Genomic DNA, 24,863 nt, shown 5'->3' on the forward strand with positions numbered 1-24,863 from the left:
GGACCCATTTTGGGACTGGACTCTTCAGAGAAGATTTCCATACGCCTCCACATCATTGATCCCTCTGTTTTCAAATGTTGTCTTTTTTTTTTTGGAATATTTTTTCCAGCAAGTTGACAGCATATTAGAAGATTTCTTGTTTGATTACAGCACTGCAACACTGAGCAGCAACACTGGAGGCAATCTCTTGAATGTGGCTTTGATGACTGACCATTGGAGAATCGCCCTTTTGTGATTTGAAGTCTTAGCTGGCTTTGGAATCTCTGGGTTAAGTAGCCGAGACGTAATTGGAAATTCATCACAACAGCAATTAAAGGCCTTCCTTCTAAGAGACTTAAAAGAGAGTCCAAGCAATTGGGCAAGGTTTGAGTTGTTTCTTTCGTCTACGACCACACCACAGGGAACGTACCGGTTCTCGTCCGATCACCGAAGTCAAGTCCTGTTGGGCGGCGTCAGTACCTGGCTGGGTGACCACCTGGGAATACGCCGTGTTGTAGACTTTTGGACTCTTCAGAGAAGATTTCCATACGCCTCCACATCATTGATCCCTCTGTTTTCAAAATGTTGTCTTTTTTTTTTTGAATTATTTTTCCAGCAAGTTGACAGCATATTAGAAGATTTTCTTGTTTGATTACAGCACTGCAACACTGAGCAGCACACTGGAGGCAATCTCTTGAATGTGGCTTTGATGACTGACCATTGGAGAATCGCCCTTTTGTGATTTGAAGTCTTAGCTGGCTTTGGAATCTCTGGGTTAAGTAGCCGAGACGTAATTGGAAATTCATGACAACAGCAATTAAAGGCCTTCCTTCTAAGAGACTTAAAAGAGAGTCCAAGCAATTGGGCAAGGTTTGAGTTGTTTCTTTCGTCTACGACCACACCACAGGGAACGTACCGGTTCTCGTCCGATCACCGAAGTCAAGTCCTGTTGGGCGGCGTCAGTACCTGGCTGGGTGACCACCTGGGACTACGCCGTGTTGTAGACTTTTGGACCCATTTTGGGACTGGACTCTTCAGAGAAGATTTCCATACGCCTCCACATCATTGATCCCTCTGTTTTCAAAATGTTGTCTTTTTTTTTTTGAATTATTTTTCCAGCAAGTTGACAGCATATTAGAAGATTTTCTTGTTTGATTACAGCACTGCAACACTGAGCAGCACACTGGAGGCAATCTCTTGAATGTGGCTTTGATGACTGACCATTGGAGAATCGCCCTTTTGTGATTTGAAGTCTTAGCTGGCTTTGGAATCTCTGGGTTAAGTAGCCGAGACGTAATTGGAAATTCATCACAACAGCAATTAAAGGCCTTCCTTCTAAGAGACTTAAAAGAGAGTCCAAGCAATTGGGCAAGGTTTGAGTTGTTTCTTTCGTCTACGACCACACCACAGGGAACGTACCGGTTCTCGTCCGATCACCGAAGTCAAGTCCTGTTGGGCGGCGTCAGTACCTGGCTGGGTGACCACCTGGGAATACGCCGTGTTGTAGACTTTTGGACCCATTTTGGGACTGGACTCTTCAGAGAAGATTTCCATACGCCTCCACATCATTGATCCCTCTGTTTTCAAAATGTTGTCTTTTTTTTTTTGAATTATTTTTCCAGCAAGTTGACAGCATATTAGAAGATTTTCTTGTTTGATTACAGCACTGCAACACTGAGCAGCACACTGGAGGCAATCTCTTGAATGTGGCTTTGATGACTGACCATTGGAGAATCGCCCTTTTGTGATTTGAAGTCTTAGCTGGCTTTGGAATCTCTGGGTTAAGTAGCCGAGACGTAATTGGAAATTCATGACAACAGCAATTAAAGGCCTTCCTTCTAAGAGACTTAAAAGAGAGTCCAAGCAATTGGGCAAGGTTTGAGTTGTTTCTTTCGTCTACGACCACACCACAGGGAACGTACCGGTTCTCGTCCGATCACCGAAGTCAAGTCCTGTTGGGCGGCGTCAGTACCTGGCTGGGTGACCACCTGGGACTACGCCGTGTTGTAGACTTTTGGACCCATTTTGGGACTGGACTCTTCAGAGAAGATTTCCATACGCCTCCACATCATTGATCCCTCTGTTTTCAAAATGTTGTCTTTTTTTTTTTGAATTATTTTTCCAGCAAGTTGACAGCATATTAGAAGATTTTCTTGTTTGATTACAGCACTGCAACACTGAGCAGCACACTGGAGGCAATCTCTTGAATGTGGCTTTGATGACTGACCATTGGAGAATCGCCCTTTTGTGATTTGAAGTCTTAGCTGGCTTTGGAATCTCTGGGTTAAGTAGCCGAGACGTAATTGGAAATTCATCACAACAGCAATTAAAGGCCTTCCTTCTAAGAGACTTAAAAGAGAGTCCAAGCAATTGGGCAAGGTTTGAGTTGTTTCTTTCGTCTACGACCACACCACAGGGAACGTACCGGTTCTCGTCCGATCACCGAAGTCAAGTCCTGTTGGGCGGCGTCAGTACCTGGCTGGGTGACCACCTGGGAATACGCCGTGTTGTAGACTTTTGGACCCATTTTGGGACTGGACTCTTCAGAGAAGATTTCCATACGCCTCCACATCATTGATCCCTCTGTTTTCAAAATGTTGTCTTTTTTTTTTTGAATTATTTTTCCAGCAAGTTGACAGCATATTAGAAGATTTTCTTGTTTGATTACAGCACTGCAACACTGAGCAGCACACTGGAGGCAATCTCTTGAATGTGGCTTTGATGACTGACCATTGGAGAATCGCCCTTTTGTGATTTGAAGTCTTAGCTGGCTTTGGAATCTCTGGGTTAAGTAGCCGAGACGTAATTGGAAATTCATGACAACAGCAATTAAAGGCCTTCCTTCTAAGAGACTTAAAAGAGAGTCCAAGCAATTGGGCAAGGTTTGAGTTGTTTCTTTCGTCTACGACCACACCACAGGGAACGTACCGGTTCTCGTCCGATCACCGAAGTCAAGTCCTGTTGGGCGGCGTCAGTACCTGGCTGGGTGACCACCTGGGAATACGCCGTGTTGTAGACTTTTGGACCCATTTTGGGACTGGACTCTTCAGAGAAGATTTCCATACGCCTCCACATCATTGATCCCTCTGTTTTCAAAATGTTGTCTTTTTTTTTTTGAATTATTTTTCCAGCAAGTTGACAGCATATTAGAAGATTTTCTTGTTTGATTACAGCACTGCAACACTGAGCAGCACACTGGAGGCAATCTCTTGAATGTGGCTTTGATGACTGACCATTGGAGAATCGCCCTTTTGTGATTTGAAGTCTTAGCTGGCTTTGGAATCTCTGGGTTAAGTAGCCGAGACGTAATTGGAAATTCATCACAACAGCAATTAAAGGCCTTCCTTCTAAGAGACTTAAAAGAGAGTCCAAGCAATTGGGCAAGGTTTGAGTTGTTTCTTTCGTCTACGACCACACCACAGGGAACGTACCGGTTCTCGTCCGATCACCGAAGTCAAGTCCTGTTGGGCGGCGTCAGTACCTGGCTGGGTGACCACCTGGGAATACGCCGTGTTGTAGACTTTTGGACCCATTTTGGGACTGGACTCTTCAGAGAAGATTTCCATACGCCTCCACATCATTGATCCCTCTGTTTTCAAAATGTTGTCTTTTTTTTTTTGAATTATTTTTCCAGCAAGTTGACAGCATATTAGAAGATTTTCTTGTTTGATTACAGCACTGCAACACTGAGCAGCACACTGGAGGCAATCTCTTGAATGTGGCTTTGATGACTGACCATTGGAGAATCGCCCTTTTGTGATTTGAAGTCTTAGCTGGCTTTGGAATCTCTGGGTTAAGTAGCCGAGACGTAATTGGAAATTCATGACAACAGCAATTAAAGGCCTTCCTTCTAAGAGACTTAAAAGAGAGTCCAAGCAATTGGGCAAGGTTTGAGTTGTTTCTTTCGTCTACGACCACACCACAGGGAACGTACCGGTTCTCGTCCGATCACCGAAGTCAAGTCCTGTTGGGCGGCGTCAGTACCTGGCTGGGTGACCACCTGGGAATACGCCGTGTTGTAGACTTTTGGACCCATTTTGGGACTGGACTCTTCAGAGAAGATTTCCATACGCCTCCACATCATTGATCCCTCTGTTTTCAAAATGTTGTCTTTTTTTTTTTGAATTATTTTTCCAGCAAGTTGACAGCATATTAGAAGATTTTCTTGTTTGATTACAGCACTGCAACACTGAGCAGCACACTGGAGGCAATCTCTTGAATGTGGCTTTGATGACTGACCATTGGAGAATCGCCCTTTTGTGATTTGAAGTCTTAGCTGGCTTTGGAATCTCTGGGTTAAGTAGCCGAGACGTAATTGGAAATTCATGACAACAGCAATTAAAGGCCTTCCTTCTAAGAGACTTAAAAGAGAGTCCAAGCAATTGGGCAAGGTTTGAGTTGTTTCTTTCGTCTACGACCACACCACAGGGAACGTACCGGTTCTCGTCCGATCACCGAAGTCAAGTCCTGTTGGGCGGCGTCAGTACCTGGCTGGGTGACCACCTGGGAATACGCCGTGTTGTAGACTTTTGGACCCATTTTGGGACTGGACTCTTCAGAGAAGATTTCCATACGCCTCCACATCATTGATCCCTCTGTTTTCAAAATGTTGTCTTTTTTTTTTTGAATTATTTTTCCAGCAAGTTGACAGCATATTAGAAGATTTTCTTGTTTGATTACAGCACTGCAACACTGAGCAGCACACTGGAGGCAATCTCTTGAATGTGGCTTTGATGACTGACCATTGGAGAATCGCCCTTTTGTGATTTGAAGTCTTAGCTGGCTTTGGAATCTCTGGGTTAAGTAGCCGAGACGTAATTGGAAATTCATCACAACAGCAATTAAAGGCCTTCCTTCTAAGAGACTTAAAAGAGAGTCCAAGCAATTGGGCAAGGTTTGAGTTGTTTCTTTCGTCTACGACCACACCACAGGGAACGTACCGGTTCTCGTCCGATCACCGAAGTCAAGTCCTGTTGGGCGGCGTCAGTACCTGGCTGGGTGACCACCTGGGAATACGCCGTGTTGTAGACTTTTGGACCCATTTTGGGACTGGACTCTTCAGAGAAGATTTCCATACGCCTCCACATCATTGATCCCTCTGTTTTCAAAATGTTGTCTTTTTTTTTTTGAATTATTTTTCCAGCAAGTTGACAGCATATTAGAAGATTTTCTTGTTTGATTACAGCACTGCAACACTGAGCAGCACACTGGAGGCAATCTCTTGAATGTGGCTTTGATGACTGACCATTGGAGAATCGCCCTTTTGTGATTTGAAGTCTTAGCTGGCTTTGGAATCTCTGGGTTAAGTAGCCGAGACGTAATTGGAAATTCATGACAACAGCAATTAAAGGCCTTCCTTCTAAGAGACTTAAAAGAGAGTCCAAGCAATTGGGCAAGGTTTGAGTTGTTTCTTTCGTCTACGACCACACCACAGGGAACGTACCGGTTCTCGTCCGATCACCGAAGTCAAGTCCTGTTGGGCGGCGTCAGTACCTGGCTGGGTGACCACCTGGGAATACGCCGTGTTGTAGACTTTTGGACCCATTTTGGGACTGGACTCTTCAGAGAAGATTTCCATACGCCTCCACATCATTGATCCCTCTGTTTTCAAAATGTTGTCTTTTTTTTTTTTGAATTATTTTTCCAGCAAGTTGACAGCATATTAGAAGATTTTCTTGTTTGATTACAGCACTGCAACACTGAGCAGCACACTGGAGGCAATCTCTTGAATGTGGCTTTGATGACTGACCATTGGAGAATCGCCCTTTTGTGATTTGAAGTCTTAGCTGGCTTTGGAATCTCTGGGTTAAGTAGCCGAGACGTAATTGGAAATTCATCACAACAGCAATTAAAGGCCTTCCTTCTAAGAGACTTAAAAGAGAGTCCAAGCAATTGGGCAAGGTTTGAGTTGTTTCTTTCGTCTACGACCACACCACAGGGAACGTACCGGTTCTCGTCCGATCACCGAAGTCAAGTCCTGTTGGGCGGCGTCAGTACCTGGCTGGGTGACCACCTGGGAATACGCCGTGTTGTAGACTTTTGGACCCATTTTGGGACTGGACTCTTCAGAGAAGATTTCCATACGCCTCCACATCATTGATCCCTCTGTTTTCAAAATGTTGTCTTTTTTTTTTTGAATTATTTTTCCAGCAAGTTGACAGCATATTAGAAGATTTTCTTGTTTGATTACAGCACTGCAACACTGAGCAGCACACTGGAGGCAATCTCTTGAATGTGGCTTTGATGACTGACCATTGGAGAATCGCCCTTTTGTGATTTGAAGTCTTAGCTGGCTTTGGAATCTCTGGGTTAAGTAGCCGAGACGTAATTGGAAATTCATCACAACAGCAATTAAAGGCCTTCCTTCTAAGAGACTTAAAAGAGAGTCCAAGCAATTGGGCAAGGTTTGAGTTGTTTCTTTCGTCTACGACCACACCACAGGGAACGTACCGGTTCTCGTCCGATCACCGAAGTCAAGTCCTGTTGGGCGGCGTCAGTACCTGGCTGGGTGACCACCTGGGAATACGCCGTGTTGTAGACTTTTGGACCCATTTTGGGACTGGACTCTTCAGAGAAGATTTCCATACGCCTCCACATCATTGATCCCTCTGTTTTCAAAATGTTGTCTTTTTTTTTTTTGAATTATTTTTCCAGCAAGTTGACAGCATATTAGAAGATTTTCTTGTTTGATTACAGCACTGCAACACTGAGCAGCACACTGGAGGCAATCTCTTGAATGTGGCTTTGATGACTGACCATTGGAGAATCGCCCTTTTGTGATTTGAAGTCTTAGCTGGCTTTGGAATCTCTGGGTTAAGTAGCCGAGACGTAATTGGAAATTCATCACAACAGCAATTAAAGGCCTTCCTTCTAAGAGACTTAAAAGAGAGTCCAAGCAATTGGGCAAGGTTTGAGTTGTTTCTTTCGTCTACGACCACACCACAGGGAACGTACCGGTTCTCGTCCGATCACCGAAGTCAAGTCCTGTTGGGCGGCGTCAGTACCTGGCTGGGTGACCACCTGGGAATACGCCGTGTTGTAGACTTTTGGACCCATTTTGGGACTGGACTCTTCAGAGAAGATTTCCATACGCCTCCACATCATTGATCCCTCTGTTTTCAAAATGTTGTCTTTTTTTTTTTGAATTATTTTTCCAGCAAGTTGACAGCATATTAGAAGATTTTCTTGTTTGATTACAGCACTGCAACACTGAGCAGCACACTGGAGGCAATCTCTTGAATGTGGCTTTGATGACTGACCATTGGAGAATCGCCCTTTTGTGATTTGAAGTCTTAGCTGGCTTTGGAATCTCTGGGTTAAGTAGCCGAGACGTAATTGGAAATTCATCACAACAGCAATTAAAGGCCTTCCTTCTAAGAGACTTAAAAGAGAGTCCAAGCAATTGGGCAAGGTTTGAGTTGTTTCTTTCGTCTACGACCACACCACAGGGAACGTACCGGTTCTCGTCCGATCACCGAAGTCAAGTCCTGTTGGGCGGCGTCAGTACCTGGCTGGGTGACCACCTGGGAATACGCCGTGTTGTAGACTTTTGGACCCATTTTGGGACTGGACTCTTCAGAGAAGATTTCCATACGCCTCCACATCATTGATCCCTCTGTTTTCAAAATGTTGTCTTTTTTTTTTTTGAATTATTTTTCCAGCAAGTTGACAGCATATTAGAAGATTTTCTTGTTTGATTACAGCACTGCAACACTGAGCAGCACACTGGAGGCAATCTCTTGAATGTGGCTTTGATGACTGACCATTGGAGAATCGCCCTTTTGTGATTTGAAGTCTTAGCTGGCTTTGGAATCTCTGGGTTAAGTAGCCGAGACGTAATTGGAAATTCATCACAACAGCAATTAAAGGCCTTCCTTCTAAGAGACTTAAAAGAGAGTCCAAGCAATTGGGCAAGGTTTGAGTTGTTTCTTTCGTCTACGACCACACCACAGGGAACGTACCGGTTCTCGTCCGATCACCGAAGTCAAGTCCTGTTGGGCGGCGTCAGTACCTGGCTGGGTGACCACCTGGGAATACGCCGTGTTGTAGACTTTTGGACCCATTTTGGGACTGGACTCTTCAGAGAAGATTTCCATACGCCTCCACATCATTGATCCCTCTGTTTTCAAAATGTTGTCTTTTTTTTTTTGAATTATTTTTCCAGCAAGTTGACAGCATATTAGAAGATTTTCTTGTTTGATTACAGCACTGCAACACTGAGCAGCACACTGGAGGCAATCTCTTGAATGTGGCTTTGATGACTGACCATTGGAGAATCGCCCTTTTGTGATTTGAAGTCTTAGCTGGCTTTGGAATCTCTGGGTTAAGTAGCCGAGACGTAATTGGAAATTCATCACAACAGCAATTAAAGGCCTTCCTTCTAAGAGACTTAAAAGAGAGTCCAAGCAATTGGGCAAGGTTTGAGTTGTTTCTTTCGTCTACGACCACACCACAGGGAACGTACCGGTTCTCGTCCGATCACCGAAGTCAAGTCCTGTTGGGCGGCGTCAGTACCTGGCTGGGTGACCACCTGGGAATACGCCGTGTTGTAGACTTTTGGACCCATTTTGGGACTGGACTCTTCAGAGAAGATTTCCATACGCCTCCACATCATTGATCCCTCTGTTTTCAAAATGTTGTCTTTTTTTTTTGAATTATTTTTCCAGCAAGTTGACAGCATATTAGAAGATTTTCTTGTTTGATTACAGCACTGCAACACTGAGCAGCACACTGGAGGCAATCTCTTGAATGTGGCTTTGATGACTGACCATTGGAGAATCGCCCTTTTGTGATTTGAAGTCTTAGCTGGCTTTGGAATCTCTGGGTTAAGTAGCCGAGACGTAATTGGAAATTCATCACAACAGCAATTAAAGGCCTTCCTTCTAAGAGACTTAAAAGAGAGTCCAAGCAATTGGGCAAGGTTTGAGTTGTTTCTTTCGTCTACGACCACACCACAGGGAACGTACCGGTTCTCGTCCGATCACCGAAGTCAAGTCCTGTTGGGCGGCGTCAGTACCTGGCTGGGTGACCACCTGGGAATACGCCGTGTTGTAGACTTTTGGACCCATTTTGGGACTGGACTCTTCAGAGAAGATTTCCATACGCCTCCACATCATTGATCCCTCTGTTTTCAAAATGTTGTCTTTTTTTTTTTGAATTATTTTTCCAGCAAGTTGACAGCATATTAGAAGATTTTCTTGTTTGATTACAGCACTGCAACACTGAGCAGCACACTGGAGGCAATCTCTTGAATGTGGCTTTGATGACTGACCATTGGAGAATCGCCCTTTTGTGATTTGAAGTCTTAGCTGGCTTTGGAATCTCTGGGTTAAGTAGCCGAGACGTAATTGGAAATTCATCACAACAGCAATTAAAGGCCTTCCTTCTAAGAGACTTAAAAGAGAGTCCAAGCAATTGGGCAAGGTTTGAGTTGTTTCTTTCGTCTACGACCACACCACAGGGAACGTACCGGTTCTCGTCCGATCACCGAAGTCAAGTCCTGTTGGGCGGCGTCAGTACCTGGCTGGGTGACCACCTGGGAATACGCCGTGTTGTAGACTTTTGGACCCATTTTGGGACTGGACTCTTCAGAGAAGATTTCCATACGCCTCCACATCATTGATCCCTCTGTTTTCAAAATGTTGTCTTTTTTTTTTTGAATTATTTTTCCAGCAAGTTGACAGCATATTAGAAGATTTTCTTGTTTGATTACAGCACTGCAACACTGAGCAGCACACTGGAGGCAATCTCTTGAATGTGGCTTTGATGACTGACCATTGGAGAATCGCCCTTTTGTGATTTGAAGTCTTAGCTGGCTTTGGAATCTCTGGGTTAAGTAGCCGAGACGTAATTGGAAATTCATCACAACAGCAATTAAAGGCCTTCCTTCTAAGAGACTTAAAAGAGAGTCCAAGCAATTGGGCAAGGTTTGAGTTGTTTCTTTCGTCTACGACCACACCACAGGGAACGTACCGGTTCTCGTCCGATCACCGAAGTCAAGTCCTGTTGGGCGGCGTCAGTACCTGGCTGGGTGACCACCTGGGAATACGCCGTGTTGTAGACTTTTGGACCCATTTTGGGACTGGACTCTTCAGAGAAGATTTCCATACGCCTCCACATCATTGATCCCTCTGTTTTCAAAATGTTGTCTTTTTTTTTTTGAATTATTTTTCCAGCAAGTTGACAGCATATTAGAAGATTTTCTTGTTTGATTACAGCACTGCAACACTGAGCAGCACACTGGAGGCAATCTCTTGAATGTGGCTTTGATGACTGACCATTGGAGAATCGCCCTTTTGTGATTTGAAGTCTTAGCTGGCTTTGGAATCTCTGGGTTAAGTAGCCGAGACGTAATTGGAAATTCATGACAACAGCAATTAAAGGCCTTCCTTCTAAGAGACTTAAAAGAGAGTCCAAGCAATTGGGCAAGGTTTGAGTTGTTTCTTTCGTCTACGACCACACCACAGGGAACGTACCGGTTCTCGTCCGATCACCGAAGTCAAGTCCTGTTGGGCGGCGTCAGTACCTGGCTGGGTGACCACCTGGGAATACGCCGTGTTGTAGACTTTTGGACCCATTTTGGGACTGGACTCTTCAGAGAAGATTTCCATACGCCTCCACATCATTGATCCCTCTGTTTTCAAAATGTTGTCTTTTTTTTTTTTGAATTATTTTTCCAGCAAGTTGACAGCATATTAGAAGATTTTCTTGTTTGATTACAGCACTGCAACACTGAGCAGCACACTGGAGGCAATCTCTTGAATGTGGCTTTGATGACTGACCATTGGAGAATCGCCCTTTTGTGATTTGAAGTCTTAGCTGGCTTTGGAATCTCTGGGTTAAGTAGCCGAGACGTAATTGGAAATTCATCACAACAGCAATTAAAGGCCTTCCTTCTAAGAGACTTAAAAGAGAGTCCAAGCAATTGGGCAAGGTTTGAGTTGTTTCTTTCGTCTACGACCACACCACAGGGAACGTACCGGTTCTCGTCCGATCACCGAAGTCAAGTCCTGTTGGGCGGCGTCAGTACCTGGCTGGGTGACCACCTGGGAATACGCCGTGTTGTAGACTTTTGGACCCATTTTGGGACTGGACTCTTCAGAGAAGATTTCCATACGCCTCCACATCATTGATCCCTCTGTTTTCAAAATGTTGTCTTTTTTTTTTTTGAATTATTTTTCCAGCAAGTTGACAGCATATTAGAAGATTTTCTTGTTTGATTACAGCACTGCAACACTGAGCAGCACACTGGAGGCAATCTCTTGAATGTGGCTTTGATGACTGACCATTGGAGAATCGCCCTTTTGTGATTTGAAGTCTTAGCTGGCTTTGGAATCTCTGGGTTAAGTAGCCGAGACGTAATTGGAAATTCATCACAACAGCAATTAAAGGCCTTCCTTCTAAGAGACTTAAAAGAGAGTCCAAGCAATTGGGCAAGGTTTGAGTTGTTTCTTTCGTCTACGACCACACCACAGGGAACGTACCGGTTCTCGTCCGATCACCGAAGTCAAGTCCTGTTGGGCGGCGTCAGTACCTGGCTGGGTGACCACCTGGGAATACGCCGTGTTGTAGACTTTTGGACCCATTTTGGGACTGGACTCTTCAGAGAAGATTTCCATACGCCTCCACATCATTGATCCCTCTGTTTTCAAAATGTTGTCTTTTTTTTTTTGAATTATTTTTCCAGCAAGTTGACAGCATATTAGAAGATTTTCTTGTTTGATTACAGCACTGCAACACTGAGCAGCACACTGGAGGCAATCTCTTGAATGTGGCTTTGATGACTGACCATTGGAGAATCGCCCTTTTGTGATTTGAAGTCTTAGCTGGCTTTGGAATCTCTGGGTTAAGTAGCCGAGACGTAATTGGAAATTCATCACAACAGCAATTAAAGGCCTTCCTTCTAAGAGACTTAAAAGAGAGTCCAAGCAATTGGGCAAGGTTTGAGTTGTTTCTTTCGTCTACGACCACACCACAGGGAACGTACCGGTTCTCGTCCGATCACCGAAGTCAAGTCCTGTTGGGCGGCGTCAGTACCTGGCTGGGTGACCACCTGGGAATACGCCGTGTTGTAGACTTTTGGACCCATTTTGGGACTGGACTCTTCAGAGAAGATTTCCATACGCCTCCACATCATTGATCCCTCTGTTTTCAAAATGTTGTCTTTTTTTTTTTTGAATTATTTTTCCAGCAAGTTGACAGCATATTAGAAGATTTTCTTGTTTGATTACAGCACTGCAACACTGAGCAGCACACTGGAGGCAATCTCTTGAATGTGGCTTTGATGACTGACCATTGGAGAATCGCCCTTTTGTGATTTGAAGTCTTAGCTGGCTTTGGAATCTCTGGGTTAAGTAGCCGAGACGTAATTGGAAATTCATCACAACAGCAATTAAAGGCCTTCCTTCTAAGAGACTTAAAAGAGAGTCCAAGCAATTGGGCAAGGTTTGAGTTGTTTCTTTCGTCTACGACCACACCACAGGGAACGTACCGGTTCTCGTCCGATCACCGAAGTCAAGTCCTGTTGGGCGGCGTCAGTACCTGGCTGGGTGACCACCTGGGAATACGCCGTGTTGTAGACTTTTGGACCCATTTTGGGACTGGACTCTTCAGAGAAGATTTCCATACGCCTCCACATCATTGATCCCTCTGTTTTCAAAATGTTGTCTTTTTTTTTTTTGAATTATTTTTCCAGCAAGTTGACAGCATATTAGAAGATTTTCTTGTTTGATTACAGCACTGCAACACTGAGCAGCACACTGGAGGCAATCTCTTGAATGTGGCTTTGATGACTGACCATTGGAGAATCGCCCTTTTGTGATTTGAAGTCTTAGCTGGCTTTGGAATCTCTGGGTTAAGTAGCCGAGACGTAATTGGAAATTCATCACAACAGCAATTAAAGGCCTTCCTTCTAAGAGACTTAAAAGAGAGTCCAAGCAATTGGGCAAGGTTTGAGTTGTTTCTTTCGTCTACGACCACACCACAGGGAACGTACCGGTTCTCGTCCGATCACCGAAGTCAAGTCCTGTTGGGCGGCGTCAGTACCTGGCTGGGTGACCACCTGGGAATACGCCGTGTTGTAGACTTTTGGACCCATTTTGGGACTGGACTCTTCAGAGAAGATTTCCATACGCCTCCACATCATTGATCCCTCTGTTTTCAAAATGTTGTCTTTTTTTTTTTGAATTATTTTTCCAGCAAGTTGACAGCATATTAGAAGATTTTCTTGTTTGATTACAGCACTGCAACACTGAGCAGCACACTGGAGGCATTCTCTTGAATGTGGCTTTGATGACTGACCATTGGAGAATCGCCCTTTTGTGATTTGAAGTCTTAGCTGGCTTTGGAATCTCTGGGTTAAGTAGCCGAGACGTAATTGGAAATTCATCACAACAGCAATTAAAGGCCTTCCTTCTAAGAGACTTAAAAGAGAGTCCAAGCAATTGGGCAAGGTTTGAGTTGTTTCTTTCGTCTACGACCACACCACAGGGAACGTACCGGTTCTCGTCCGATCACCGAAGTCAAGTCCTGTTGGGCGGCGTCAGTACCTGGCTGGGTGACCACCTGGGAATACGCCGTGTTGTAGACTTTTGGACCCATTTTGGGACTGGACTGTTCAGAGAAGATTTCCATACGCCTCCACATCATTGATCCCTCTGTTTTCAAAATGTTGTCTTTTTTTTTTTTGAATTATTTTTCCAGCAAGTTGACAGCATATTAGAAGATTTTCTTGTTTGATTACAGCACTGCAACACTGAGCAGCACACTGGAGGCAATCTCTTGAATGTGGCTTTGATGACTGACCATTGGAGAATCGCCCTTTTGTGATTTGAAGTCTTAGCTGGCTTTGGAATCTCTGGGTTAAGTAGCCGAGACGTAATTGGAAATTCATCACAACAGCAATTAAAGGCCTTCCTTCTAAGAGACTTAAAAGAGAGTCCAAGCAATTGGGCAAGGTTTGAGTTGTTTCTTTCGTCTACGACCACACCACAGGGAACGTACCGGTTCTCGTCCGATCACCGAAGTCAAGTCCTGTTGGGCGGCGTCAGTACCTGGCTGGGTGACCACCTGGGAATACGCCGTGTTGTAGACTTTTGGACCCATTTTGGGACTGGACTCTTCAGAGAAGATTTCCATACGCCTCCACATCATTGATCCCTCTGTTTTCAAAATGTTGTCTTTTTTTTTTTGAATTATTTTTCCAGCAAGTTGACAGCATATTAGAAGATTTTCTTGTTTGATTACAGCACTGCAACACTGAGCAGCACACTGGAGGCAATCTCTTGAATGTGGCTTTGATGACTGACCATTGGAGAATCGCCCTTTTGTGATTTGAAGTCTTAGCTGGCTTTGGAATCTCTGGGTTAAGTAGCCGAGACGTAATTGGAAATTCATCACAACAGCAATTAAAGGCCTTCCTTCTAAGAGACTTAAAAGAGAGTCCAAGCAATTGGGCAAGGTTTGAGTTGTTTCTTTCGTCTACGACCACACCACAGGGAACGTACCGGTTCTCGTCCGATCACCGAAGTCAAGTCCTGTTGGGCGGCGTCAGTACCTGGCTGGGTGACCACCTGGGAATACGCCGTGTTGTAGACTTTTGGACCCATTTTGGGACTGGACTCTTCAGAGAAGATTTCCATACGCCTCCACATCATTGATCCCTCTGTTTTCAAAATGTTGTCTTTTTTTTTTTGAATTATTTTTCCAGCAAGTTGACAGCATATTAGAAGATTTTCTTGTTTGATTACAGCACTGCAACACTGAGCAGCACACTGGAGGCAATCTCTTGAATGTGGCTTTGATGACTGACCATTGGAGAATCGCCCTTTTGTGATTTGAAGTCTTAGCTGGCTTTGGAATCTCTGGGTTAAGTAGCCGAGACGTAATTGGAAATTCATCACAACAGCAATTAAAGGCCTTCCTTCTAAGAGACTTAAAAGAGAGTCCAAGCAATTGGGCAAGGTTTGAGTTGTTTCTTTCGTCTACGACCACACCACAGGGAACGTACCGGTTCTCGTCCGATCACCGAAGTCAAGTCCTGTTGGGCGGCGTCAGTACCTGGCTGGGTGACCACCTGGGAATACGCCGTGTTGTAGACTTTTGGACCCATTTTGGGACTGGACTCTTCAGAGAAGATTTCCATACGCCTCCACATCATTGATCCCTCTGTTTTCAAAAGGTTGTCTTTTTTTTTTTTGAATTATTTTTCCAGCAAGTTGACAGCATATTAGAAGATTTTCTTGTTTGATTACAGCACTGCAACACTGAGCAGCACACTGGAGGCAATCTCTTGAATGTGGCTTTGATGACTGACCATTGGAGAATCGCCCTTTTGTGATTTGAAGTCTTAGCTGGCTTTGGAATCTCTGGGTTAAGTAGCCGAGACGTAATTGGAAATTCATCACAACAGCAATTAAAGGCCTTCCTTCTAAGAGACTTAAAAGAGAGTCCAAGCAATTGGGCAAGGTTTGAGTTGTTTCTTTCGTCTACGACCACACCACAGGGAACGTACCGGTTCTCGTCCGATCACCGAAGTCAAGTCCTGTTGGGCGGCGTCAGTACCTGGCTGGGTGACCACCTGGGAATACGCCGTGTTGTAGACTTTTGGACCCATTTTGGGACTGGACTCTTCAGAGAAGATTTCCATACGCCTCCACATCATTGATCCCTCTGTTTTCAAAATGTTGTCTTTTTTTTTTTGAATTATTTTTCCAGCAAGTTGACAGCATATTAGAAGATTTTCTTGTTTGATTACAGCACTGCAACACTGAGCAGCACACTGGAGGCAATCTCTTGAATGTGGCTTTGATGACTGACCATTGGAGAATCGCCCTTTTGTGATTTGAAGTCTTAGCTGGCTTTGGAATCTCTGGGTTAAGTAGCCGAGACGTAATTGGAAATTCATCACAACAGCAATTAAAGGCCTTCCTTCTAAGAGACTTAAAAGAGAGTCCAAGCAATTGGGCAAGGTTTGAGTTGTTTCTTTCGTCTACGACCACACCACAGGGAACGTACCGGTTCTCGTCCGATCACCGAAGTCAAGTCCTGTTGGGCGGCGTCAGTACCTGGCTGGGTGACCACCTGGGAATACGCCGTGTTGTAGACTTTTGGACCCATTTTGGGACTGGACTCTTCAGAGAAGATTTCCATACGCCTCCACATCATTGATCCCTCTGTTTTCAAAATGTTGTCTTTTTTTTTTTGAATTATTTTTCCAGCAAGTTGACAGCATATTAGAAGATTTTCTTGTTTGATTACAGCACTGCAACACTGAGCAGCACACTGGAGGCAATCTCTTGAATGTGGCTTTGATGACTGACCATTGGAGAATCGCCCTTTTGTGATTTGAAGTCTTAGCTGGCTTTGGAATCTCTGGGTTAAGTAGCCGAGACGTAATTGGAAATTCATCACAACAGCAATTAAAGGCCTTCCTTCTAAGAGACTTAAAAGAGAGTCCAAGCAATTGGGCAAGGTTTGAGTTGTTTCTTTCGTCTACGACCACACCACAGGGAACGTACCGGTTCTCGTCCGATCACCGAAGTCAAGTCCTGTTGGGCGGCGTCAGTACCTGGCTGGGTGACCACCTGGGAATACGCCGTGTTGTAGACTTTTGGACCCATTTTGGGACTGGACTCTTCAGAGAAGATTTCCATACGCCTCCACATCATTGATCCCTCTGTTTTCAAAATGTTGTCTTTTTTTTTTTTGAATTATTTTTCCAGCAAGTTGACAGCATATTAGAAGATTTTCTTGTTTGATTACAGCACTGCAACACTGAGCAGCACACTGGAGGCAATCTCTTGAATGTGGCTTTGATGACTGACCATTGGAGAATCGCCCTTTTGTGATTTGAAGTCTTAGCTGGCTTTGGAATCTCTGGGTTAAGTAGCCGAGACGTAATTGGAAATTCATCACAACAGCAATTAAAGGCCTTCCTTCTAAGAGACTTAAAAGAGAGTCCAAGCAATTGGGCAAGGTTTGAGTTGTTTCTTTCGTCTACGACCACACCACAGGGAACGTACCGGTTCTCGTCCGATCACCGAAGTCAAGTCCTGTTGGGCGGCGTCAGTACCTGGCTGGGTGACCACCTGGGAATACGCCGTGTTGTAGACTTTTGGACCCATTTTGGGACTGGACTCTTCAGAGAAGATTTCCATACGCCTCCACATCATTGATCCCTCTGTTTTCAAAATGTTGTCTTTTTTTTTTTGAATTATTTTTCCAGCAAGTTGACAGCATATTAGAAGATTTTCTTGTTTGATTACAGCACTGCAACACTGAGCAGCACACTGGAGGCAATCTCTTGAATGTGGCTTTGATGACTGACCATTGGAGAATCGCCCTTTTGTGATTTGAAGTCTTAGCTGGCTTTGGAATCTCTGGGTTAAGTAGCCGAGACGTAATTGGAAATTCATCACAACAGCAATTAAAGGCCTTCCTTCTAAGAGACTTAAAAGAGAGTCCAAGCAATTGGGCAAGGTTTGAGTTGTTTCTTTCGTCTACGACCACACCACAGGGAACGTACCGGTTCTCGTCCGATCACCGAAGTCAAGTCCTGTTGGGCGGCGTCAGTACCTGGCTGGGTGACCACCTGGGAATACGCCGTGTTGTAGACTTTTGGACCCATTTTGGGACTGGACTCTTCAGAGAAGATTTCCATACGCCTCCACATCATTGATCCCTCTGTTTTCAAAATGTTGTCTTTTTTTTTTTTGAATTATTTTTCCAGCAAGTTGACAGCATATTAGAAGATTTTCTTGTTTGATTACAGCACTGCAACACTGAGCAGCACACTGGAGGCAATCTCTTGAATGTGGCTTTGATGACTGACCATTGGAGAATCGCCCTTTTGTGATTTGAAGTCTTAGCTGGCTTTGGAATCTCTGGGTTAAGTAGCCGAGACGTAATTGGAAATTCATCACAACAGCAATTAAAGGCCTTCCTTCTAAGAGACTTAAAAGAGAGTCCAAGCAATTGGGCAAGGTTTGAGTTGTTTCTTTCGTCTACGACCACACCACAGGGAACGTACCGGTTCTCGTCCGATCACCGAAGTCAAGTCCTGTTGGGCGGCGTCAGTACCTGGCTGGGTGACCACCTGGGAATACGCCGTGTTGTAGACTTTTGGACCCATTTTGGGACTGGACTCTTCAGAGAAGATTTCCATACGCCTCCACATCATTGATCCCTCTGTTTTCAAAATGTTGTCTTTTTTTTTTTGAATTATTTTTCCAGCAAGTTGACAGCATATTAGAAGATTTTCTTGTTTGATTACAGCACTGCAACACTGAGCAGCACACTGGAGGCAATCTCTTGAATGTGGCTTTGATGACTGACCATTGGAGAATCGCCCTTTTGTGATTTGAAGTCTTAGCTGGCTTTGGAATCTCTGGGTTAAGTAGCCGAGACGTAATTGGAAATTCATCACAACAGCAATTAAAGGCCTTCCTTCTAAGAGACTTAAAAGAGAGTCCAAGCAATTGGGCAAGGTTTGAGTTGTTTCTTTCGTCTACGACCACACCACAGGGAACGTACCGGTTCTCGTCCGATCACCGAAGTCAAGTCCTGTTGGGCGGCGTCAGTACCTGGCTGGGTGACCACCTGGGAATACGCCGTGTTGTAGACTTTTGGACCCATTTTGGGACTGGACTCTTCAGAGAAGATTTCCATACGCCTCCACATCATTGATCCCTCTGTTTTCAAAATGTTGTCTTTTTTTTTTTGAATTATTTTTCCAGCAAGTTGACAGCATATTAGAAGATTTTCTTGTTTGATTACAGCACTGCAACACTGAGCAGCACACTGGAGGCAATCTCTTGAATGTGGCTTTGATGACTGACCATTGGAGAATCGCCCTTTTGTGATTTGAAGTCTTAGCTGGCTTTGGAATCTCTGGGTTAAGTAGCCGAGACGTAATTGGAAATTCATCACAACAGCAATTAAAGGCCTTCCTTCTAAGAGACTTAAAAGAGAGTCCAAGCAATTGGGCAAGGTTTGAGTTGTTTCTTTCGTCTACGACCACACCACAGGGAACGTACCGGTTCTCGTCCGATCACCGAAGTCAAGTCCTGTTGGGCGGCGTCAGTACCTGGCTGGGTGACCACCTGGGAATACGCCGTGTTGTAGACTTTTGGACCCATTTTGGGACTGGACTCTTCAGAGAAGATTTCCATACGCCTCCACATCATTGATCCCTCTGTTTTCAAAATGTTGTCTTTTTTTTTTTTGAATTATTTTTCCAGCAAGTTGACAGCATATTAGAAGATTTTCTTGTTTGATTACAGCACTGCAACACTGAGCAGCACACTGGAGGCAATCTCTTGAATGTGGCTTTGATGACTGACCATTGGAGAATCGCCCTTTTGTGATTTGAAGTCTTAGCTGGCTTTGGAATCTCTGGGTTAAGTAGCCGAGACGTAATTGGAAATTCATCACAACAGCAATTAAAGGCCTTCCTTCTAAGAGACTTAAAAGAGAGTCCAAGCAATTGGGCAAGGTTTGAGTTGTTTCTTTCGTCTACGACCACACCACAGGGAACGTACCGGTTCTCGTCCGATCACCGAAGTCAAGTCCTGTTGGGCGGCGTCAGTACCTGGCTGGGTGACCACCTGGGAATACGCCGTGTTGTAGACTTTTGGACCCATTTTGGGACTGGACTCTTCAGAGAAGATTTCCATACGCCTCCACATCATTGATCCCTCTGTTTTCAAAATGTTGTCTTTTTTTTTTTGAATTATTTTTCCAGCAAGTTGACAGCATATTAGAAGATTTTCTTGTTTGATTACAGCACTGCAACACTGAGCAGCACACTGGAGGCAATCTCTTGAATGTGGCTTTGATGACTGACCATTGGAGAATCGCCCTTTTGTGATTTGAAGTCTTAGCTGGCTTTGGAATCTCTGGGTTAAGTAGCCGAGACGTAATTGGAAATTCATCACAACAGCAATTAAAGGCCTTCCTTCTAAGAGACTTAAAAGAGAGTCCAAGCAATTGGGCAAGGTTTGAGTTGTTTCTTTCGTCTACGACCACACCACAGGGAACGTACCGGTTCTCGTCCGATCACCGAAGTCAAGTCCTGTTGGGCGGCGTCAGTACCTGGCTGGGTGACCACCTGGGAATACGCCGTGTTGTAGACTTTTGGACCCATTTTGGGACTGGACTCTTCAGAGAAGATTTCCATACGCCTCCACATCATTGATCCCTCTGTTTTCAAAATGTTGTCTTTTTTTTTTTTTGAATTATTTTTCCAGCAAGTTGACAGCATATTAGAAGATTTTCTTGTTTGATTACAGCACTGCAACACTGAGCAGCACACTGGAGGCAATCTCTTGAATGTGGCTTTGATGACTGACCATTGGAGAATCGCCCTTTTGTGATTTGAAGTCTTAGCTGGCTTTGGAATCTCTGGGTTAAGTAGCCGAGACGTAATTGGAAATTCATCACAACAGCAATTAAAGGCCTTCCTTCTAAGAGACTTAAAAGAGAGTCCAAGCAATTGGGCAAGGTTTGAGTTGTTTCTTTCGTCTACGACCACACCACAGGGAACGTACCGGTTCTCGTCCGATCACCGAAGTCAAGTCCTGTTGGGCGGCGTCAGTACCTGGCTGGGTGACCACCTGGGAATACGCCGTGTTGTAGACTTTTGGACCCATTTTGGGACTGGACTCTTCAGAGAAGATTTCCATACGCCTCCACATCATTGATCCCTCTGTTTTCAAAATGTTGTCTTTTTTTTTTTGAATTATTTTTCCAGCAAGTTGACAGCATATTAGAAGATTTTCTTGTTTGATTACAGCACTGCAACACTGAGCAGCACACTGGAGGCAATCTCTTGAATGTGGCTTTGATGACTGACCATTGGAGAATCGCCCTTTTGTGATTTGAAGTCTTAGCTGGCTTTGGAATCTCTGGGTTAAGTAGCCGAGACGTAATTGGAAATTCATCACAACAGCAATTAAAGGCCTTCCTTCTAAGAGACTTAAAAGAGAGTCCAAGCAATTGGGCAAGGTTTGAGTTGTTTCTTTCGTCTACGACCACACCACAGGGAACGTACCGGTTCTCGTCCGATCACCGAAGTCAAGTCCTGTTGGGCGGCGTCAGTACCTGGCTGGGTGACCACCTGGGAATACGCCGTGTTGTAGACTTTTGGACCCATTTTGGGACTGGACTCTTCAGAGAAGATTTCCATACGCCTCCACATCATTGATCCCTCTGTTTTCAAAATGTTGTCTTTTTTTTTTTGAATTATTTTTCCAGCAAGTTGACAGCATATTAGAAGATTTTCTTGTTTGATTACAGCACTGCAACACTGAGCAGCACACTGGAGGCAATCTCTTGAATGTGGCTTTGATGACTGACCATTGGAGAATCGCCCTTTTGTGATTTGAAGTCTTAGCTGGCTTTGGAATCTCTGGGTTAAGTAGCCGAGACGTAATTGGAAATTCATCACAACAGCAATTAAAGGCCTTCCTTCTAAGAGACTTAAAAGAGAGTCCAAGCAATTGGGCAAGGTTTGAGTTGTTTCTTTCGTCTACGACCACACCACAGGGAACGTACCGGTTCTCGTCCGATCACCGAAGTCAAGTCTTGTTGGGCGGCGTCAGTACCTGGCTGGGTGACCACCTGGGAATACGCCGTGTTGTAGACTTTTGGACCCATTTTGGGACTGGACTCTTCAGAGAAGATTTCCATACGCCTCCACATCATTGATCCCTCTGTTTTCAAAATGTTGTCTTTTTTTTTTTGAATTATTTTTCCAGCAAGTTGACAGCATATTAGAAGATTTTCTTGTTTGATTACAGCACTGCAACACTGAGCAGCACACTGGAGGCAATCTCTTGAATGTGGCTTTGATGACTGACCATTGGAGAATCGCCCTTTTGTGATTTGAAGTCTTAGCTGGCTTTGGAATCTCTGGGTTAAGTAGCCGAGACGTAATTGGAAATTCATCACAACAGCAATTAAAGGCCTTCCTTCTAAGAGACTTAAAAGAGAGTCCAAGCAATTGGGCAAGGTTTGAGTTGTTTCTTTCGTCTACGACCACACCACAGGGAACGTACCGGTTCTCGTCCGATCACCGAAGTCAAGTCCTGTTGGGCGGCGTCAGTACCTGGCTGGGTGACCACCTGGGAATACGCCGTGTTGTAGACTTTTGGACCCATTTTGGGACTGGACTCTTCAGAGAAGATTTCCATACGCCTCCACATCATTGATCCCTCTGTTTTCAAAATGTTGTCTTTTTTTTTTTGAATTATTTTTCCAGCAAGTTGACAGCATATTAGAAGATTTTCTTGTTTGATTACAGCACTGCAACACTGAGCAGCACACTGGAGGCAATCTCTTGAATGTGGCTTTGATGACTGACCATTGGAGAATCGCCCTTTTGTGATTTGAAGTCTTAGCTGGCTTTGGAATCTCTGGGTTAAGTAGCCGAGACGTAATTGGAAATTCATCACAACAGCAATTAAAGGCCTTCCTTCTAAGAGACTTAAAAGAGAGTCCAAGCAATTGGGCAAGGTTTGAGTTGTTTCTTTCGTCTACGACCACACCACAGGGAACGTACCGGTTCTCGTCCGATCACCGAAGTCAAGTCCTGTTGGGCGGCGTCAGTACCTGGCTGGGTGACCACCTGGGAATACGCCGTGTTGTAGACTTTTGGACCCATTTTGGGACTGGACTCTTCAGAGAAGATTTCCATACGCCTCCACATCATTGATCCCTCTGTTTTCAAAATGTTGTCTTTTTTTTTTTTGAATTATTTTTCCAGCAAGTTGACAGCATATTAGAAGATTTTCTTGTTTGATTACAGCACTGCAACACTGAGCAGCACACTGGAGGCAATCTCTTGAATGTGGCTTTGATGACTGACCATTGGAGAATCGCCCTTTTGTGATTTGAAGTCTTAGCTGGCTTTGGAATCTCTGGGTTAAGTAGCCGAGACGTAATTGGAAATTCATCACAACAGCAATTAAAGGCCTTCCTTCTAAGAGACTTAAAAGAGAGTCCAAGCAATTGGGCAAGGTTTGAGTTGTTTCTTTCGTCTACGACCACACCACAGGGAACGTACCGGTTCTCGTCCGATCACCGAAGTCAAGTCCTGTTGGGCGGCGTCAGTACCTGGCTGGGTGACCACCTGGGAATACGCCGTGTTGTAGACTTTTGGACCCATTTTGGGACTGGACTCTTCAGAGAAGATTTCCATACGCCTCCACATCATTGATCCCTCTGTTTTCAAAATGTTGTCTTTTTTTTTTTGAATTATTTTTCCAGCAAGTTGACAGCATATTAGAAGATTTTCTTGTTTGATTACAGCACTGCAACACTGAGCAGCACACTGGAGGCAATCTCTTGAATGTGGCTTTGATGACTGACCATTGGAGAATCGCCCTTTTGTGATTTGAAGTCTTAGCTGGCTTTGGAATCTCTGGGTTAAGTAGCCGAGACGTAATTGGAAATTCATCACAACAGCAATTAAAGGCCTTCCTTCTAAGAGACTTAAAAGAGAGTCCAAGCAATTGGGCAAGGTTTGAGTTGTTTCTTTCGTCTACGACCACACCACAGGGAACGTACCGGTTCTCGTCCGATCACCGAAGTCAAGTCCTGTTGGGCGGCGTCAGTACCTGGCTGGGTGACCACCTGGGAATACGCCGTGTTGTAGACTTTTGGACCCATTTTGGGACTGGACTCTTCAGAGAAGATTTCCATACGCCTCCACATCATTGATCCCTCTGTTTTCAAAATGTTGTCTTTTTTTTTTTTGAATTATTTTTCCAGCAAGTTGACAGCATATTAGAAGATTTTCTTGTTTGATTACAGCACTGCAACACTGAGCAGCACACTGGAGGCAATCTCTTGAATGTGGCTTTGATGACTGACCATTGGAGAATCGCCCTTTTGTGATTTGAAGTCTTAGCTGGCTTTGGAATCTCTGGGTTAAGTAGCCGAGACGTAATTGGAAATTCATCACAACAGCAATTAAAGGCCTTCCTTCTAAGAGACTTAAAAGAGAGTCCAAGCAATTGGGCAAGGTTTGAGTTGTTTCTTTCGTCTACGACCACACCACAGGGAACGTACCGGTTCTCGTCCGATCACCGAAGTCAAGTCCTGTTGGGCGGCGTCAGTACCTGGCTGGGTGACCACCTGGGAATACGCCGTGTTGTAGACTTTTGGACCCATTTTGGGACTGGACTCTTCAGAGAAGATTTCCATACGCCTCCACATCATTGATCCCTCTGTTTTCAAAATGTTGTCTTTTTTTTTTTGAATTATTTTTCCAGCAAGTTGACAGCATATTAGAAGATTTTCTTGTTTGATTACAGCACTGCAACACTGAGCAGCACACTGGAGGCAATCTCTTGAATGTGGCTTTGATGACTGACCATTGGAGAATCGCCCTTTTGTGATTTGAAGTCTTAGCTGGCTTTGGAATCTCTGGGTTAAGTAGCCGAGACGTAATTGGAAATTCATCACAACAGCAATTAAAGGCCTTCCTTCTAAGAGACTTAAAAGAGAGTCCAAGCAATTGGGCAAGGTTTGAGTTGTTTCTTTCGTCTACGACCACACCACAGGGAACGTACCGGTTCTCGTCCGATCACCGAAGTCAAGTCCTGTTGGGCGGCGTCAGTACCTGGCTGGGTGACCACCTGGGAATACGCCGTGTTGTAGACTTTTGGACCCATTTTGGGACTGGACTCTTCAGAGAAGATTTCCATACGCCTCCACATCATTGATCCCTCTGTTTTCAAAATGTTGTCTTTTTTTTTTTGAATTATTTTTCCAGCAAGTTGACAGCATATTAGAAGATTTTCTTGTTTGATTACAGCACTGCAACACTGAGCAGCACACTGGAGGCAATCTCTTGAATGTGGCTTTGATGACTGACCATTGGA

At 44.5% G+C, this 24,863-nt stretch overlaps 49 non-coding genes across 49 annotated transcripts; all 49 read left to right on the plus strand.

The window, feature by feature from the left end:
* Positions 1-381: 381 nt before the first annotated feature.
* LOC145461392 (5S ribosomal RNA) lies at positions 382-500 on the plus strand. The gene has a single exon (XR_014040530.1). It is a non-coding gene; the product is annotated as a 5S ribosomal RNA (ribosomal RNA).
* Positions 501-867: 367 nt separating this feature from the next.
* LOC145461619 (5S ribosomal RNA) lies at positions 868-986 on the plus strand. Its single transcript, XR_014040746.1, has one exon. It is a non-coding gene; the product is annotated as a 5S ribosomal RNA (ribosomal RNA).
* A 384-nt stretch (positions 987-1,370) lies between these two features.
* Positions 1,371-1,489, plus strand: LOC145461393 (5S ribosomal RNA). The gene has a single exon (XR_014040531.1). It is a non-coding gene; the product is annotated as a 5S ribosomal RNA (ribosomal RNA).
* Positions 1,490-1,873: 384 nt separating this feature from the next.
* LOC145461620 (5S ribosomal RNA) lies at positions 1,874-1,992 on the plus strand. Its single transcript, XR_014040747.1, has one exon. It is a non-coding gene; the product is annotated as a 5S ribosomal RNA (ribosomal RNA).
* A 384-nt stretch (positions 1,993-2,376) lies between these two features.
* LOC145461394 (5S ribosomal RNA) lies at positions 2,377-2,495 on the plus strand. The gene has a single exon (XR_014040532.1). It is a non-coding gene; the product is annotated as a 5S ribosomal RNA (ribosomal RNA).
* Positions 2,496-2,879: 384 nt separating this feature from the next.
* On the plus strand, positions 2,880-2,998 carry LOC145461395 (5S ribosomal RNA). Its single transcript, XR_014040533.1, has one exon. It is a non-coding gene; the product is annotated as a 5S ribosomal RNA (ribosomal RNA).
* Positions 2,999-3,382: 384 nt separating this feature from the next.
* Positions 3,383-3,501, plus strand: LOC145461396 (5S ribosomal RNA). The gene has a single exon (XR_014040534.1). It is a non-coding gene; the product is annotated as a 5S ribosomal RNA (ribosomal RNA).
* Positions 3,502-3,885: 384 nt separating this feature from the next.
* LOC145461397 (5S ribosomal RNA) lies at positions 3,886-4,004 on the plus strand. Its single transcript, XR_014040535.1, has one exon. It is a non-coding gene; the product is annotated as a 5S ribosomal RNA (ribosomal RNA).
* Positions 4,005-4,388: 384 nt separating this feature from the next.
* LOC145461398 (5S ribosomal RNA) lies at positions 4,389-4,507 on the plus strand. Its single transcript, XR_014040536.1, has one exon. It is a non-coding gene; the product is annotated as a 5S ribosomal RNA (ribosomal RNA).
* A 384-nt stretch (positions 4,508-4,891) lies between these two features.
* Positions 4,892-5,010, plus strand: LOC145461400 (5S ribosomal RNA). Its single transcript, XR_014040538.1, has one exon. It is a non-coding gene; the product is annotated as a 5S ribosomal RNA (ribosomal RNA).
* Positions 5,011-5,394: 384 nt separating this feature from the next.
* On the plus strand, positions 5,395-5,513 carry LOC145461401 (5S ribosomal RNA). Its single transcript, XR_014040539.1, has one exon. It is a non-coding gene; the product is annotated as a 5S ribosomal RNA (ribosomal RNA).
* Positions 5,514-5,898: 385 nt separating this feature from the next.
* LOC145461402 (5S ribosomal RNA) lies at positions 5,899-6,017 on the plus strand. Its single transcript, XR_014040540.1, has one exon. It is a non-coding gene; the product is annotated as a 5S ribosomal RNA (ribosomal RNA).
* Positions 6,018-6,401: 384 nt separating this feature from the next.
* On the plus strand, positions 6,402-6,520 carry LOC145461403 (5S ribosomal RNA). Its single transcript, XR_014040541.1, has one exon. It is a non-coding gene; the product is annotated as a 5S ribosomal RNA (ribosomal RNA).
* Positions 6,521-6,905: 385 nt separating this feature from the next.
* On the plus strand, positions 6,906-7,024 carry LOC145461404 (5S ribosomal RNA). Its single transcript, XR_014040542.1, has one exon. It is a non-coding gene; the product is annotated as a 5S ribosomal RNA (ribosomal RNA).
* Positions 7,025-7,408: 384 nt separating this feature from the next.
* LOC145461405 (5S ribosomal RNA) lies at positions 7,409-7,527 on the plus strand. The gene has a single exon (XR_014040543.1). It is a non-coding gene; the product is annotated as a 5S ribosomal RNA (ribosomal RNA).
* A 385-nt stretch (positions 7,528-7,912) lies between these two features.
* On the plus strand, positions 7,913-8,031 carry LOC145461407 (5S ribosomal RNA). Its single transcript, XR_014040544.1, has one exon. It is a non-coding gene; the product is annotated as a 5S ribosomal RNA (ribosomal RNA).
* A 384-nt stretch (positions 8,032-8,415) lies between these two features.
* Positions 8,416-8,534, plus strand: LOC145461408 (5S ribosomal RNA). The gene has a single exon (XR_014040545.1). It is a non-coding gene; the product is annotated as a 5S ribosomal RNA (ribosomal RNA).
* Positions 8,535-8,917: 383 nt separating this feature from the next.
* LOC145461409 (5S ribosomal RNA) lies at positions 8,918-9,036 on the plus strand. The gene has a single exon (XR_014040546.1). It is a non-coding gene; the product is annotated as a 5S ribosomal RNA (ribosomal RNA).
* Positions 9,037-9,420: 384 nt separating this feature from the next.
* On the plus strand, positions 9,421-9,539 carry LOC145461410 (5S ribosomal RNA). Its single transcript, XR_014040547.1, has one exon. It is a non-coding gene; the product is annotated as a 5S ribosomal RNA (ribosomal RNA).
* Positions 9,540-9,923: 384 nt separating this feature from the next.
* LOC145461412 (5S ribosomal RNA) lies at positions 9,924-10,042 on the plus strand. Its single transcript, XR_014040550.1, has one exon. It is a non-coding gene; the product is annotated as a 5S ribosomal RNA (ribosomal RNA).
* A 384-nt stretch (positions 10,043-10,426) lies between these two features.
* On the plus strand, positions 10,427-10,545 carry LOC145461413 (5S ribosomal RNA). Its single transcript, XR_014040551.1, has one exon. It is a non-coding gene; the product is annotated as a 5S ribosomal RNA (ribosomal RNA).
* A 385-nt stretch (positions 10,546-10,930) lies between these two features.
* Positions 10,931-11,049, plus strand: LOC145461414 (5S ribosomal RNA). Its single transcript, XR_014040552.1, has one exon. It is a non-coding gene; the product is annotated as a 5S ribosomal RNA (ribosomal RNA).
* Positions 11,050-11,434: 385 nt separating this feature from the next.
* Positions 11,435-11,553, plus strand: LOC145461415 (5S ribosomal RNA). Its single transcript, XR_014040553.1, has one exon. It is a non-coding gene; the product is annotated as a 5S ribosomal RNA (ribosomal RNA).
* A 384-nt stretch (positions 11,554-11,937) lies between these two features.
* Positions 11,938-12,056, plus strand: LOC145461416 (5S ribosomal RNA). Its single transcript, XR_014040554.1, has one exon. It is a non-coding gene; the product is annotated as a 5S ribosomal RNA (ribosomal RNA).
* A 385-nt stretch (positions 12,057-12,441) lies between these two features.
* On the plus strand, positions 12,442-12,560 carry LOC145461418 (5S ribosomal RNA). Its single transcript, XR_014040555.1, has one exon. It is a non-coding gene; the product is annotated as a 5S ribosomal RNA (ribosomal RNA).
* A 385-nt stretch (positions 12,561-12,945) lies between these two features.
* LOC145461419 (5S ribosomal RNA) lies at positions 12,946-13,064 on the plus strand. Its single transcript, XR_014040556.1, has one exon. It is a non-coding gene; the product is annotated as a 5S ribosomal RNA (ribosomal RNA).
* Positions 13,065-13,448: 384 nt separating this feature from the next.
* On the plus strand, positions 13,449-13,567 carry LOC145461420 (5S ribosomal RNA). The gene has a single exon (XR_014040557.1). It is a non-coding gene; the product is annotated as a 5S ribosomal RNA (ribosomal RNA).
* Positions 13,568-13,952: 385 nt separating this feature from the next.
* On the plus strand, positions 13,953-14,071 carry LOC145461421 (5S ribosomal RNA). The gene has a single exon (XR_014040558.1). It is a non-coding gene; the product is annotated as a 5S ribosomal RNA (ribosomal RNA).
* Positions 14,072-14,455: 384 nt separating this feature from the next.
* Positions 14,456-14,574, plus strand: LOC145461422 (5S ribosomal RNA). The gene has a single exon (XR_014040559.1). It is a non-coding gene; the product is annotated as a 5S ribosomal RNA (ribosomal RNA).
* Positions 14,575-14,958: 384 nt separating this feature from the next.
* On the plus strand, positions 14,959-15,077 carry LOC145461424 (5S ribosomal RNA). The gene has a single exon (XR_014040561.1). It is a non-coding gene; the product is annotated as a 5S ribosomal RNA (ribosomal RNA).
* Positions 15,078-15,462: 385 nt separating this feature from the next.
* Positions 15,463-15,581, plus strand: LOC145461425 (5S ribosomal RNA). The gene has a single exon (XR_014040562.1). It is a non-coding gene; the product is annotated as a 5S ribosomal RNA (ribosomal RNA).
* Positions 15,582-15,965: 384 nt separating this feature from the next.
* LOC145461426 (5S ribosomal RNA) lies at positions 15,966-16,084 on the plus strand. The gene has a single exon (XR_014040563.1). It is a non-coding gene; the product is annotated as a 5S ribosomal RNA (ribosomal RNA).
* Positions 16,085-16,468: 384 nt separating this feature from the next.
* On the plus strand, positions 16,469-16,587 carry LOC145461427 (5S ribosomal RNA). The gene has a single exon (XR_014040564.1). It is a non-coding gene; the product is annotated as a 5S ribosomal RNA (ribosomal RNA).
* Positions 16,588-16,972: 385 nt separating this feature from the next.
* Positions 16,973-17,091, plus strand: LOC145461428 (5S ribosomal RNA). The gene has a single exon (XR_014040565.1). It is a non-coding gene; the product is annotated as a 5S ribosomal RNA (ribosomal RNA).
* A 384-nt stretch (positions 17,092-17,475) lies between these two features.
* On the plus strand, positions 17,476-17,594 carry LOC145461429 (5S ribosomal RNA). Its single transcript, XR_014040566.1, has one exon. It is a non-coding gene; the product is annotated as a 5S ribosomal RNA (ribosomal RNA).
* Positions 17,595-17,979: 385 nt separating this feature from the next.
* On the plus strand, positions 17,980-18,098 carry LOC145461430 (5S ribosomal RNA). Its single transcript, XR_014040567.1, has one exon. It is a non-coding gene; the product is annotated as a 5S ribosomal RNA (ribosomal RNA).
* A 384-nt stretch (positions 18,099-18,482) lies between these two features.
* On the plus strand, positions 18,483-18,601 carry LOC145461431 (5S ribosomal RNA). The gene has a single exon (XR_014040568.1). It is a non-coding gene; the product is annotated as a 5S ribosomal RNA (ribosomal RNA).
* A 384-nt stretch (positions 18,602-18,985) lies between these two features.
* LOC145461432 (5S ribosomal RNA) lies at positions 18,986-19,104 on the plus strand. Its single transcript, XR_014040569.1, has one exon. It is a non-coding gene; the product is annotated as a 5S ribosomal RNA (ribosomal RNA).
* A 385-nt stretch (positions 19,105-19,489) lies between these two features.
* LOC145461434 (5S ribosomal RNA) lies at positions 19,490-19,608 on the plus strand. The gene has a single exon (XR_014040570.1). It is a non-coding gene; the product is annotated as a 5S ribosomal RNA (ribosomal RNA).
* A 384-nt stretch (positions 19,609-19,992) lies between these two features.
* Positions 19,993-20,111, plus strand: LOC145461436 (5S ribosomal RNA). Its single transcript, XR_014040572.1, has one exon. It is a non-coding gene; the product is annotated as a 5S ribosomal RNA (ribosomal RNA).
* A 386-nt stretch (positions 20,112-20,497) lies between these two features.
* On the plus strand, positions 20,498-20,616 carry LOC145461437 (5S ribosomal RNA). The gene has a single exon (XR_014040573.1). It is a non-coding gene; the product is annotated as a 5S ribosomal RNA (ribosomal RNA).
* Positions 20,617-21,000: 384 nt separating this feature from the next.
* LOC145461438 (5S ribosomal RNA) lies at positions 21,001-21,119 on the plus strand. Its single transcript, XR_014040574.1, has one exon. It is a non-coding gene; the product is annotated as a 5S ribosomal RNA (ribosomal RNA).
* Positions 21,120-21,503: 384 nt separating this feature from the next.
* On the plus strand, positions 21,504-21,622 carry LOC145461542 (5S ribosomal RNA). Its single transcript, XR_014040673.1, has one exon. It is a non-coding gene; the product is annotated as a 5S ribosomal RNA (ribosomal RNA).
* Positions 21,623-22,006: 384 nt separating this feature from the next.
* On the plus strand, positions 22,007-22,125 carry LOC145461439 (5S ribosomal RNA). The gene has a single exon (XR_014040575.1). It is a non-coding gene; the product is annotated as a 5S ribosomal RNA (ribosomal RNA).
* Positions 22,126-22,509: 384 nt separating this feature from the next.
* LOC145461440 (5S ribosomal RNA) lies at positions 22,510-22,628 on the plus strand. Its single transcript, XR_014040576.1, has one exon. It is a non-coding gene; the product is annotated as a 5S ribosomal RNA (ribosomal RNA).
* Positions 22,629-23,013: 385 nt separating this feature from the next.
* LOC145461441 (5S ribosomal RNA) lies at positions 23,014-23,132 on the plus strand. The gene has a single exon (XR_014040577.1). It is a non-coding gene; the product is annotated as a 5S ribosomal RNA (ribosomal RNA).
* Positions 23,133-23,516: 384 nt separating this feature from the next.
* Positions 23,517-23,635, plus strand: LOC145461442 (5S ribosomal RNA). Its single transcript, XR_014040578.1, has one exon. It is a non-coding gene; the product is annotated as a 5S ribosomal RNA (ribosomal RNA).
* Positions 23,636-24,020: 385 nt separating this feature from the next.
* LOC145461443 (5S ribosomal RNA) lies at positions 24,021-24,139 on the plus strand. The gene has a single exon (XR_014040579.1). It is a non-coding gene; the product is annotated as a 5S ribosomal RNA (ribosomal RNA).
* Positions 24,140-24,523: 384 nt separating this feature from the next.
* LOC145461444 (5S ribosomal RNA) lies at positions 24,524-24,642 on the plus strand. Its single transcript, XR_014040580.1, has one exon. It is a non-coding gene; the product is annotated as a 5S ribosomal RNA (ribosomal RNA).
* Positions 24,643-24,863: the final 221 nt, after the last annotated feature.

This window comes from Orbicella franksi, chromosome 11, assembly GCF_964199315.1.
Source record: "Orbicella franksi chromosome 11, jaOrbFran1.1, whole genome shotgun sequence".
Classification (NCBI taxonomy): Eukaryota; Metazoa; Cnidaria; class Anthozoa; order Scleractinia; family Merulinidae; genus Orbicella; species Orbicella franksi.